The following is a 13389-nucleotide window of genomic DNA, read 5'->3' as shown; positions in this document are numbered from 1 at the left end:
TTTCTTGAGGGTAACCATTCTGACAAGAGTGAGATGGAATCTCAAATTAGTTTTAATTTGCATTTCCCTGATGGCTAAAGATGGACAGCACTTTTTAGATGTTTTTATGCCATCTGAATTTCTGACTTTGAGAACACTCTATTTTGTTCCATAGCTCATTTTAATTGAGTTGTTTGGTTTCTTATTGTTTCTTTTTTTGAGTTCTTTGTATATTCTGAATATTAATCCTCTTTCAGACATATAGCTGGCAAAGATTTTCTTCCATTCTGTAGATTGTCTTTTTGTTCTGCTCATAGTGTCCTATGCTGTATAAAAGCTTTGTAATTTCATGAGATCCCAGCAGTTGATTAATGGTTTTATGTCCTGAGCAATGGGGTTTTATTCAGAAAGTCATTGCCTATGCCAATATGTTGAAGGGTTTCCCTGCCTTTTCCTCTAGCAATTTTAGAATTTTAGTTCTGATATTAAGTCCCCTGATTCACTTTGACTTGATTTTTGTGCATGGAGAAAGACAAGGCACTCCATTCATCCTCCAAGTTTTCTCTGCTCTACTTCTTGAAAAGGCTGTCTTTTCTCCAATGGATATTTTTGTCATTTATGGCAAAAATCAGATGGCTGTAGCTGACAGGATTAACATCTGGGTCCTCTATTCTGTTCCATTGATCTGTGTGTCTGCCTTTGTACCAGTTCCATGGTGTTTTTTGTTACTATAACTTTATAATATAAGTTAAAATCGGGCATGGTGATACCAACAGCCTTATTTTTGTTGCTGAAAATTGTTTTGGCTATTCGAGGTTTTTTTTTTGTGTGCTTCCAAATGAATTTTGGGACCTTTTTTTTTTTTCTATTTCTGTGAAGAATACCCCTGGATTTTTAATGAATGTTGCATTAAATGTATAGATTGAAGCCTGGAGTGGTGGTGCACACCATTAATATAAGCACTCAGGAAGCAGAGATAGGAGGATCACCCTGAGTTTGAGGCCACCCTGAGACTACACAGTGAATTCCAGGTCAGCCTTGGCTACACTGAGACCCCACCTTGAAAAATGAAACAATAACAACAAATAAAATGTGTAGATTGCTTTTAGTAAGATTGACATTTTCACAATACTGATTCTTCAAATCCAAGAATATGGGTTGTCTTTCCATTTCCTTCTGTCTTCTGCAATTTCTTACTTGAGTGTTTTAAAGTTCTCATTGTAGAGGTCCTTCACTAACTTGATTAGGTTTATTCCAAGGTACTTTATTTATTTATTTATTTATTTTTGAGGCTATTGTAAAATGGGAGAGATTTCCTGATTTTATCCTCCACATGCTTGTTGCTGTTATTTAGGAAAGCTACTGATTTCTCTATGTTTATTTTGTTTGCTGATAGAGTGTTTAGGACCCTTTATGTATAGAATCATATCATCTGCAAGTAATGCTAAATTGGTCTTTTCCTTTCCAACTTGTATTCCTTTTATGAGTATCTCTTGCCTTAGTACTAAAGCTAAACCATCCAGTACTATATGAAATGAAGGTGGGGACAGTGGACACACTTCTCTTGTTCCTGAATTTTGTGGAAAAGCCTCAAGTTTTTTTTTTTCCCCCATTTAGTTTTATGTTGTCGTAGGTTTGTCATAAATAGCTTTTATTATGTTGAGATATATTCCTTCTGTTCCTAGTTTTTGTAGAACTTTTAACATGAAGGAATGCTGGATTTTGTCAACTGCCATTTCTGCAACTATTGAAGTTATAATGTAATTTTTATCTTTCAGATCATTTATATAGTGTATTCCATTTATTGATTTGCATATGTTGAACAATTCTTGCATCTCTGGGATAAAACCTACTTGATCAGGGTGAATAATCTTTCTGATATATACTTGCATTCTGTTCACCAATATTTTGTTGAGAATTTTTCCATCTACGATCATGAGGGAGATTGGTCTGTATTATCATTTTTTGTTCTATCATTTGGTTCTGCTATTGAGGTGGTGCTGCCTTCATAGGAAGAGTTCAGTAGAGTTTCTTCCTTTTCTACTTTATGAAAAAGTTTGAGAAGCAGTGCTGTTAGTTCTTCCATGAATGTCTGATAAAATTCACCAGTGAATCCATCTGGGCCTGTATTTTTTTTTTTTTAAGGTGGGAGACTTTTTATAAGTGCTTGGATCTCCATACTTGTTATAGGACTATTTAAATGGTTTATCTCATCTTGATTTAATTTTGGTAGCTCATATGAATCAAGGAAATCATTCATTTCTTTTGGACTTTTAAATTTAGAAGCATGTATATTCTTAAAGTATGTCCTTATGATTTTATGAATTTCTTTGGCACCTGTTGTAATGGTGCCTTTTTAGTCTATAATTTTATTAATTTTAGACTCGTCTCTCTTTCTTCTGGTCAGACTTGTTAAGGTTTTTTCAATCATGTTTATCTGTTCAAAGAAGCAACTCTTTGTTTCATTGATTCTTAGGATTATTTTTCTGGTTTCTATTTCATTAATTTCTGCCCTAGTATTTATCATTTCTTCCTGCCTACTGATTTTTGATTGGCCTTGTTCTTCTTTTTCCAAGAACCTAAGGTAAAACATTAAAATGTTTAGTTGTGAGCTTTCTAATTTCTTAATATAAGCACTTAAAGCTATAAATCCCTCTCTAAGGACTGCCTTCAGTGTGTTCAGAAGATTTTGGTATGTTGTATGCTCATCATGTGATCATATGGATTTATTGATTTCCATTTTGATTTCTTCTATTGCCCACTCATCATTCAACAGTGTACTGCTTAATATCCATGAATTTTTATAGCTCTACTTGTTTCTGATTTGTAGTTTAATCCCATTGCAGATAGCGTACAAGGGATTATTTCAATTTTCCTGCATATGCTAAGATTTGCCTTGTGTCTTAATATATGGTATATTTTTGAGACTGTTCAATGTGCTGCTGAGAAAAATGTATATTCTGCAGCATTTTGATGGAATGTTCTGGAGATATCTGTTAGGTCCATTTGTACCATGGCATCATTTAATCCAGATGTCTCTCTGTTTACTTTTTGCCAGGGCGACATGTCAACTGATGAGCATGTTTGTTGTTATCTGTGACCTTAGGTTTAATAGTGTTTGTTTGATGAAATTGGGAGCCACCATGTTAGGTACATATATGTTTAGGATTGTAATGTCCTCCTGTTGGAGTGTTCCTTTAATCAGTATAAAGTGACCTGCTTTATCTTTCCTCACTAATGGTGGTTTGAAGTCTATCCTGTCAGATATTAGGATAGCAACCCCTGCTTTTTTCCTAGGCCCATTTGCTTGAAATATTGTTTTCCATCCTTATACCCTAAGACAGTGTCTTTCTTTTATTGAGAAATAAGTTTCCTGGAGGCAACAAACAGCAAGGTCCTACTTTTTAATTCAGTCTGCAAGCCTGTGTCTTTATCTTGGGCATTGAGTCCTTTAATATTAAGAGTTATTATTGAAAAGTATGTGTTTATTCTCACTTTTTTTTTTTTTTTTTTGGTTTTTCTAGGTAGGGTCTCACTGTAGCCCAGGCTGACCTGGAATTCACTATGGAGTCTCAGGGTGGCCTCGAACTCACAATCCTCCCACCTCTGCCTCCCGAGTGCTGGGATTAAAGGCGTGTGCCACCATGCCCGACTCACTATTCTTGTTCTGTAGTGCTTCCTGTTTTCCCTTTACTCTCTTTTTTTTTTTATTCTTTCCAAGTTTTATTCCAAAAACACAAAAATGGTATATGTGTGAGATTAAGATGTCCATAGACAGTAATCATTATCATTACAATAAAGTACTGAACTGGACAGAAATGACAAGGACCCAATTCAGCATGCATGTCCTATTTCCCCAAAAGACAAGTTTAAAGGCGGAGAGGTGGCCTCCTCAGGGGTAGGAGAGCTTTTACACTGAAGCAGTGCCCAGGTGAGTCACAGAGCCCTGGTCCAGCTCCTACACATCCTTTTCCTTCTCATGCTCAGCTTTGGCTTCTTCTTCCTCGTGATTTTTGGTCAACTGCTCCACATCCTTTTGTTTGAGGACTTTGATCCCTGTCTTTCCTTGTTCTCTCCTTAGTGTGGTGATTTCCACTTTCTCGGCAGACAGTTTACTAACATCCATTGTCTTATTTAGCACTTCGATAGCTAAAGTAAGTGCTGAGCTTCAGGGTCATTTCTCCTTCTTTGTAGTCTTGTTTCAACATTGACACAGCTGCAGCACCATTATTTCCAATGCATGTGGCTTTCCATCCCCCATAATTGCCACTAGGGTCACTCTGATACAGCTGAAAGCCATAGTGCTTATCCCAGCCAATGTACAGCAAGGAAACACCAAAAGGATGCTTTCCTCCAAATTGTGTATAAGCCCACTTGATACCACACAGTGCTGTAACCAACTGCTCACATGGAATTAGCTCCTGATACTGTAATAATTACCTTTGAGCAATGAGCCTCAGTTCATTAGTCAGAACATTAGTATTAGAAGATATGCTTGCCACACTACAAGCCATGTCCTCATTAATTTTTTAATTTTTTTCAGAAAAAAAGACTTCATCAAAGAGTCTGTGGATATTACGCCTCTCTGCTGCAAGTAAGACCCCAACGTTGGCTAAAATTCCTAAACAGGTGCTTGCATGGCCAATAGCTTCCATGGCATATTCAACCTGGAATAAGTGACCTTCTGGAGAAAATATAGTGGTCCTGGAGTCATACATTCAAGACACGGTTTCCGGACCTTATAGAATTCGGAAGGGACATCACTGAAGGGTGGAGAATTGTACCAATTACTTTACTCTGGGGAGATGAACCAACTCGGCTGCTCGAGTATCTGCTGTCTTACTCTCATTTTTAATTTTTTTTTTGTTTATTTATTTGAGATCAACAGACACAGAGAGAAAGATGGGGGTGGAGGGGAGACAGAGAGAGAATGGGCGCACCAGGGCTTTCAGCCACTGCAAACGAACTCCAGACACGTGCTCCCCCTTGTGCATCTCGCTAACGTGGGTCCTGGGGAATCGAGCCTCGAACAGGGGTCCTTAGGCTTCACAGGCAAGCACTTAACTGCTAAGCCATCTCTCCAGCCCTCTTACTCTCTCTCTTTTTTATCTATTATTTGAGTATGGTTTATTTTTTTCTGTTTCCTTATGTGTGTATTGCTTTCTCTTCAGCATGAAGGATTCCTTCAAATATTTTCTGTAGAATTGGCTTAGTTGTCATAAATTCTTTTAGCCTTTTTTTGTTGTGGAATGTCCTTATTTCTCATTCAATTTGGATAGATAGATTTTCAGGATAAAGTAATCTTGGTTGACACTTGTTATCTTTTAGAATTTAGAATACATCATTCCAAGCCTTTCTGGCTTAAACTTTGTGGTGAATAATCTGCTGTTATCATGATAGGCTTGCCTTAATAAGTGACTTCTTTTTTCTCTAACTGCTTCAATATATTTTCCTTGGTTTGTTTGTCTAGTAGTTTGTAACATGGCAAGGAGAAGTTCTTTTCAGGTTTTCTCTGTTTGGTGTTCTAAAAGCTTCCTGTATCTGCATTGGCATTTCTTTTCCAATATGAGGAAACTTTTCTTCTATAATTTTATTGAGAACACCTACTATGTCTTTGGGTTGAAATTCTTCTCCTTCTATGCCCTGAATTGTTATGTTTGATCTTTGCCTAGTATGCCAGATATCTTGAAATTCCCATTTATACTTTCCTATTCACTGCTCCTACTCTTTGTCTCTGTTGGTCTGTATTAGATGTGCCACCATGTCTTTTAGTTTAAATATTCTGTTCTCTCTTTCATCCATTCTACTGGTGAGACTTTCCATAGTGTTTTGGTTTTTTGTTTGTTTGTTTGTTTGTTTGTTTGTTTGTTTTTCTTGACTGTGGTTTTCAGTTCTAGTATTTCAGCCTGATTTTTCTTCAGTATTTCTATTTTCTTATGCATGTCTTGTAATGACTTTCTTATTTCATTAAGCTACTTTCCTGTGTTCTCTTGTAATTCCTTCAGGAGGTTATTTTCTTCTTCCTTTTTCTTCTTCTTTGACTTCTTTGAATATAGATTAAGTCATTTTTTTGACATCTTTGTCAGGCATTACATGTAAAATAGTCTCTCTCATTGGGGGCCATTTCTGATGGAATTATACTTTTGGTGGGATTGTGTTGTCTTGATTCCTTGAGTTTTTTGTATTATAATGTAGTGATTTTTGCATCTTGAGTTGATTTGATGTTTGGGTTTTCTAATTATTTGCAGTACTTTTAGACTTGTAAATTCAACCATATGTACCTTCAGAGTAGGAGTTTAAGGTGTCATGTGTAGCTCTTGTACTCCAATCCAACCACAGAAGTAATCCTATTCAGTTTGCCTGCTATTCAAATATTCTTGTGGCTGGGTGGAGCAATTTACTGGAAAATTCTAAAATTCTAGTGAGCAAATACACATTCAATAAAAACCAGCACAGGGTAGGCAAATGCAGTGAATGAAACAAACAGATAAACTTATAAAGCCAAAATCCCTAAGGCTATATGTTGCTCTACACCCTTAGTCCTGTCAGCTGAAGATTGAGATTACTGTTCTGAAATGGTTTTCAGGTAATCCTGGGTCTGAATCAAACCCTGCCCTCAATAATGACAGAAGAAAAAGATAACGGCCCTATGTATCTGAGAGCATCAAAGGCAACAATAGTCAACCCCCAAATACAGTGTAATTGAGAATGGTAAAGCCAACCAATAATATGTAACCCATAATCTTTCCTGACTGTAAAAAGATATCAGCACTTCTAATGCAGGCCTATGTACCAGTTTTTTGTCATTCACCCTTGTTACCTTTTGGGGTGGCTTCCAATCTCATCAATGCTGGGTGCCCACCTTTATTCCTCCATATCCTACTGTTGTGCTGTGAATCTGTTTTTCTGATCAGCTCTGCTGGGTACCTTCATGCTGGGGATGAATGCGTTCCCTAGAAGGTTGTGGTGCTATTGTTTGGGAGATGGATGAATGCAGGAAGGTTGAAGTTGTACTGGAATTGCTCAGCTGGTCCTACCTGTGTCCCCTTCAGCATCTCCTTAGCTAATCTCTGTTGTCTCCCTTTCACATTTCTTGAGTTTCCAAGGAGGCTGATGAGGTTCAAAAATCTCCTTTTTTAGTATTTGCTCCTGCAGCTGGGCCCTGGAAGGGTGTGAGGCTACACACAGATCAGGTTTGGGTTTGCAAGCAACTCAGCAGCATTCTAGCTGGTTTCCTCCTTTCTGATAGATCTTAGTAACTCTGCTTCCCTTCTGTGGCTGATAAAATTCTATACACCTTCATTTTTCCTATGAAGAGTATAATTTGCTGTGGATTTGCTTAAATCTCTCCCAAGGCTGGATTGGTGTGACTCCAATGCAACCATCTTGCCCAATCCCTGTTTTTACCTTTTTTCTCTTTATAATTTCTTTTTAAGAACAATTTTATTTATTTATTTATTTGAGAGCGACAGACAGAGAGAGAGAGTCAGAGAGAGAGAGAGAGAGAGAGAGAGAGAGAGAGAGAGAGAGAGAGAGTGAATGGGCGTGCCAGGGTCTCCAGCCATTGCAAACGAACCCCAGATGCACACACCCCCTTGTGTATCTGGCTAACATGGGTCCTGGGGAATTGAGCCTCGAACCAGTGTCCTTAAGTTTCACAAGCAAGTGCTTAACCACTAAGCCATCTGTCCAGCCCCCTTTATAATTTCTTAACGCTATGCAATTTCCTCTCAAAACTGCCTTCATTGTGTCCCAAAGTTTTTGTATGTTGTGTTCTCATTATCAGTTGATTCTATGACTGTTTTTATTTCCTTCTTCATTTCTTCATTTACCCATCCATCATTTATTAGTGTACTTTTAGGTTCCATGTTGTTGTCTATGCTCTATAGCTCTTATTGCTGTTGATTTATAGTTTACTCTCATTGTGATCAGATAGAGTGCAAGGAATTATTTCAATTTTTCTGTATTTACTAAGATTTTCTTTGTGTCCTAACACATGGTCTATTTTATAGAATGTTCCATGTGCTGCTGAAAAGAATGTGTTTTCTGCGGCATTTAGATGGACATTCTGTAGATATCTGTTAAGTCCACATGTTGTATGAGCTTATTTAATATGAATGCTTTATGTTTATTTTTTGCCTGGATGACCTGTCAATTGAGGAATGTGAGTTATTGATGTCACATATTACAATTGTGTCTGGTGTTATCTGTGACCTTAAGTCTAATAGTGGGCTTTATTTTTTTTTTTTTTTGATGAAGTTGGGAGCCCCTATATTAGGTGCATATGCATTTAGGGTTGTAATTTCCTCCTGTTGGAATGTTTCTTTAATCAGTATAAAGTGAACTGCTTTATCTTTTTTCACTACTGTTGGTTTAAAGTCTATCCTGTAATATATTAGGATACCAACCCCTGCTTTTTTTCCTAGGCCCATTTGCTTAAAACATTGTTTTCCATCCTTTCACCCTAAGAAAGTGTCTGTATTTTATGAAAATGTGAGTTTCTTGAGGCAACAAATAGAAGGATCCTACTTTTTAATCCAATCTGCAAGCCTGTGTCTTTTGGTTGTGGCATTGAGGTCATTGATATTGAGTTATTATTGAAAGGTGTGCATTTATTCTTCTTGTATTGTAGTTCTGTCTGTTTTCCCTTACTCTCTTGTATTAACTATTATTTAACCATGGTGTATTTTTTACTGTTTTCTTATGTGTGTATTTTTCTTTTTCTTCAGCATGAAGGATCCCTTTAAGTGTTTTCTTTAAAAAAAAAAATATTTGAGAGCCACAGACAGAGAGAGAAAGAGGCAGATAGATAGAGAGAGAATGGGTGCGCCAGGGCCTCCAGCCACTGCGAATGAACTCCAGACGTGTGCACCCCCTTGTGCATCTGGCTAATGTGGGTCCTGGGGAATCTAGCTTTGAACCAGGTTCTTTAGGCTTCACAGGCAAGCACTTAACTGCTAAGCCATTTCTCCAGCCCCCCTTTAAGTATTTTCTGTGGAACTTGTTTAGTGATCATATATTCCTTTGGCCTGCTTTTTGTTTGTTTGTTTGTTTGTTGTATGGTATGTACTTATTTCGCCATCAATTTGGATGGATATCTTTGCTGGATTAACTAATCTTGGTTGACAGTTGTTATCTTTTAGAATTTGGAATACATCATCATTCCAAGCTCTTCTACCTTTTTTTTTTTTCATTTTTATTTTTATTTTTTATTTTTATTTTTTATTTATTATTTTTTTTAAAAAAATTATCAATTAGTTCTGTATTCGCCAAATACAGTCAGTTTGGTACCATTAGTAGGCTCATCCATGGCCTACCCTCTCCCCACTAGCCCCTCCTTGTTGAGGTATATGGGTTGTGCATTGTGGAGTCAGCCCACAGTTATAAGTTTGTATATGACTACATTTTTCTAATGGCTTTCAATATATCTTCTTTGGTTTGTGTGTTTTGTACTGTAATTATAACATAGTGGTGAGAGGTTATTTCCTAATTTCATCTATTTGGCATTCTAAAGGCTTCCTGTATCTGTATTGGCATCACTTTCCCTATTTGGGGAAATTTTTCTTTTATGATTTTGGTTGAAAATACCTACTTTACATTTGGAGCAAAATTCTTCTTCTACTATACCCTGAATCTTTATGTTTGTTATCTTCATAGTGTCCAGAATGTCTTAAAATTCCCATCCATGCCTTCCTATTTGTTTTTCTTTTTGTTGGACTCTCTTAGATCCACTTGGTCCTCTAGTTAAGATATTCTATCCTCCTTTCTTGATCTACTGTACTGCTGATATTTTTACAGAGGTTTTTATTTGACTTATTCGGTTTTTCATTTCTGGGATTTCTAATCAGAATGTTTTATTATTTATGTTTCCTTATTTATATCTTTTATTGATCTCCTTACTTAAGTTGGTTTTCTGTGTTCTTTTGAGAGTCCTTCAGGAGTTTTTTTTTTTTTTTCTTTTTCTTCTTTGAGTCTTTTGATTTCATCTTTGATTACTTTAATCATGCATATAATCTTTTTTTTAAATGTTTGTCAAACATTTCATCTAAATAAGTCTCAGAGGAGAGCATTTCTGATGGATTTATAATTTTTTGGTGGAATTGCATTGTCTTGATGGATTCTGTTTATTCTATTATAATGTACAGAATTTTGCATCTTGAGGTGATTTGATGCTTGGAATTTCTAATTAGTAGTATTCTAATTAGTAGTATTCTTAGACTTGTAAATCCATCTTTATAGATCTTCAGGGTAGGAGCTTAAGCTGCCAGATGTGGGTCTAATATTACTTCCAGAATAATAGCATAAGTGACCTTAGGTGTTGAGTTTGACTGCTATGCAACTATTCTACTAGGCTGAATGGAGCAATTTATTGGGCAAGTCTAAAATTCAACACAACATTATACACATTCTGCCAAAACCAACACAGAGTATTTATGCAAGATATTTCAATTTGCTTGGAATATCTTTTTCCATCCTTTAACCCCAAGGTAGTGGCTGTCTTTCAGGGCAAAGTGGGTTTCTTGAAGACAACAAATTTCTGGATCTAATTTTCTGCTCCAGTGTATTAATCTGTTTCTTTGATTGAGAAGTAACTGAGAGATGAGAGTTAATCCCTGTCAAACTGAAGACTTTGTGGAATTTAGTTGTGTTTATAATATTTTACTTTATTTTATCTTATTTGAGAGAGAGGGAGAGAGAGAATGGGCATGCCTGGGCCTCCAGCCACTGCAAACTGGCTTATGTGGGTCCTGGGAAATTGAACCTGGGTCAATGATACAGAGAAAGAAATTAGAAGCTTTATCCCAATTTATTTATTTATTTTTAACTTATTTGAGAGCAACAGACAAAGAGGCATATAGAGACAGAGAGAGAGAGAGAGACAGAGAGAATGGGCATGCCAGGGACTCCAGCCACTAAAAATGAACCCGAGACACATGCACCCCCTTGTGCATCTGGCTAACGTGGGTTGTGGAGAATGGAGCCTCAAACCAGGATCCTTAGGTATCACAAGCAAGTGCTTAACTGCTAAGTCAACTCTCCAGCCCCCATTTTAAATAACAACAACAACAAAAATACCTTGGAATAACACTAACCAAGGATGTGAAAGGTTTATAAAATGAAAACATAGAACCATCAAAGAAATAAATTGAGGAGGACTTGAGAAAATGGAAAGGCCTCCCATGCTCATGTATAGGCAGAATTAACATTGTGAAAATGGCAATCTTACCAAAAGCAATATACCGATTTAATGCAATACCAATAAAAATCCCAACATTTTTCTTCACAGATATAGAAAAAATGATCTCAAAATTCAGATGGAATGGCAGAAGGCCTAGGATATCCAAGCATATCCTCAGCAAAATAAATAAATAAATAGATAAATGCATCTCTGGAGGCATCACCATGCCTCATTTAATACAAAGCCATAGTTACAAAAGCAATGTTTTACTGGTATAAAAACAGAATTATATTCCAATGGAACAGAATGGAAGATCTAGACTTTAGGTCAACTAACTACAGATACTTGGTAGTCAACAAAGGCCCTGACAATGTAGACTGGAGGAAAGAGAGCATCTTCAACAAATGGTACTGAACAAACTAAATAACCATATGCAGGAAAATAAAACTAGACCCATACATCTCAACATGCACAAAAATCAAGTCCACCATGGATCAAAGACCTCAACATAAGACCTGAAACTCTCATACCACTAGAAAAAAAATATAAGGAACATTTCATGATATAGGAGTGGGAAACGACTTTCTAAACAAAACCCCAGGAGCTCAGGAACTTAAACAATCACTCAACCACTGTGATCTCATGAAGCTGGAAAATTTTGTCACCAACAAACATACAATAAGCAGAGCAATGGACAACCCACAGAATAGGAGAAAATTTTTGCTGTCTATACAACTGACAGAGGCCTAATTTCTAGCATTTACAAAAAAAAAAAAAAACCCTCAAAAACCTAAACAGTAAAAAATCAAACAACCCACCAACAAAGTGGGACAGAGAACTGAATGGGGAATTCTGAGGAATAAATTCAAATGTTAAACACGCACATAAGAAAATGTTCAATATCCCTAACCATCAAGGAAATGCACAATAAGACAACTATGAGATTCCACCTTTCCCCAGTAAGGATAGAAAACATTAAAAAAATTAGAAAACAGGCTGTGGAGAAATAGGAACCCTCATTCACTGTTGTTGGGAATGTAAGATGGTACAACCAATATAGAAGGTAACATGGAGGCTCCTAAAGAGTTTGACTATAAGCTGGGCATGGTGGTGCATGCCTTTAATCCCAACACTTGGGAGGCAGAGGTAGGAGGATCACCATGAGTTCAAGGCCACCCTGAGACTACATAGAAAATTTCAGGTCAGCCTGAGCTAGAGTGAGACCCTACCTTGAAAAACCAAAAAAAAAAAAAAAAGAAGGTTGAGTATAGAATTACCAACAGACCCAGTTCTTCCCCTACTGGGCATTTACCCTAAAATCTCCATGCCTCAGTTCAGGGATATTTGCTCAACCATGTTTATAGCTGCTCAATTCATAATAGTTAAGAACTGGAATCAAAGCCATGGTGGAAACCCATCGGCATCCACAGGAACATACGTTGCTCTTCTGGCTGTAAATAAGTTGGATCAAACTGTCTTATTAACAATTCCAGCCAAGGGAAGGAACTAGTATTGAAAGACATAATGGTCAATTCTGTCTATAACTGATGTTTAGGAAAAAGCACTTTTCACTGTTTTAAACGGTCAAACACTGATTTGTGAGAGACAATATTAACCTAAACAGTCACTTTACAAGTCATGTTGAGACTTGGGTTGAGGTGTTATATTCTGAACACATGTTGTATTCATGAAAAACAAAAATGTGGGAGAACCTTCTAAAAGAACCAGTATTTTAACTTTATAATATTGGGGACTTCAAAGTAGCAACAAAGGATTCTGAAAATATGTTACCTTTACTTTGGTCAAAATTTTTATGATCCCATTTCTTAATTTTTTTTTTTATTTTCAGTCTTGGAATTGGGAATATCTGTATGGATATATACATAATTAAAAGTGTAATTCTGAAATATTCAATAACTAAATTTGTTTTCCGGAAAACATCTAGATTATTGTATCCAATTTACATATTACATTAATCTGGCAAATGTCCTAAAAACAGTGTTTAAGCTATCTTAGCTTCTTTCCCTCTCCCTCAGGACATAAAAAAGTGATCTTATATTAACCGTATATAGCCTCCTGTGAATTTTGCCTTATTAAACATTGTGCCTTATTTTATTAAATTGTTTCATTGGAATCCAATTCTGTATTTTGAAAAGTAGCATTTTATGCCAGGCATGGTGGTGCACGCCTTTAATCCCAGCACTTGGGAGGCAGAGGTAGGAGGATCACGT

At 36.6% G+C, this 13389-nt stretch overlaps 1 pseudogene; it reads right to left on the bottom strand.

Annotated features, from left to right (window-relative positions):
- Positions 1-3937: 3937 nt before the first annotated feature.
- Positions 3938-9634, bottom strand: LOC101613735 (annotated as a pseudogene).
- Positions 9635-13389: the final 3755 nt, after the last annotated feature.

The sequence above is a fragment of the Jaculus jaculus genome, chromosome 9, assembly GCF_020740685.1.
Source record: "Jaculus jaculus isolate mJacJac1 chromosome 9, mJacJac1.mat.Y.cur, whole genome shotgun sequence".
Taxonomy (NCBI): domain Eukaryota; kingdom Metazoa; phylum Chordata; class Mammalia; order Rodentia; family Dipodidae; genus Jaculus; species Jaculus jaculus.
The sequence above is the reverse complement of the archived record's forward strand: the minus strand, read 5'-3'. Positions and strand labels throughout refer to the sequence as shown.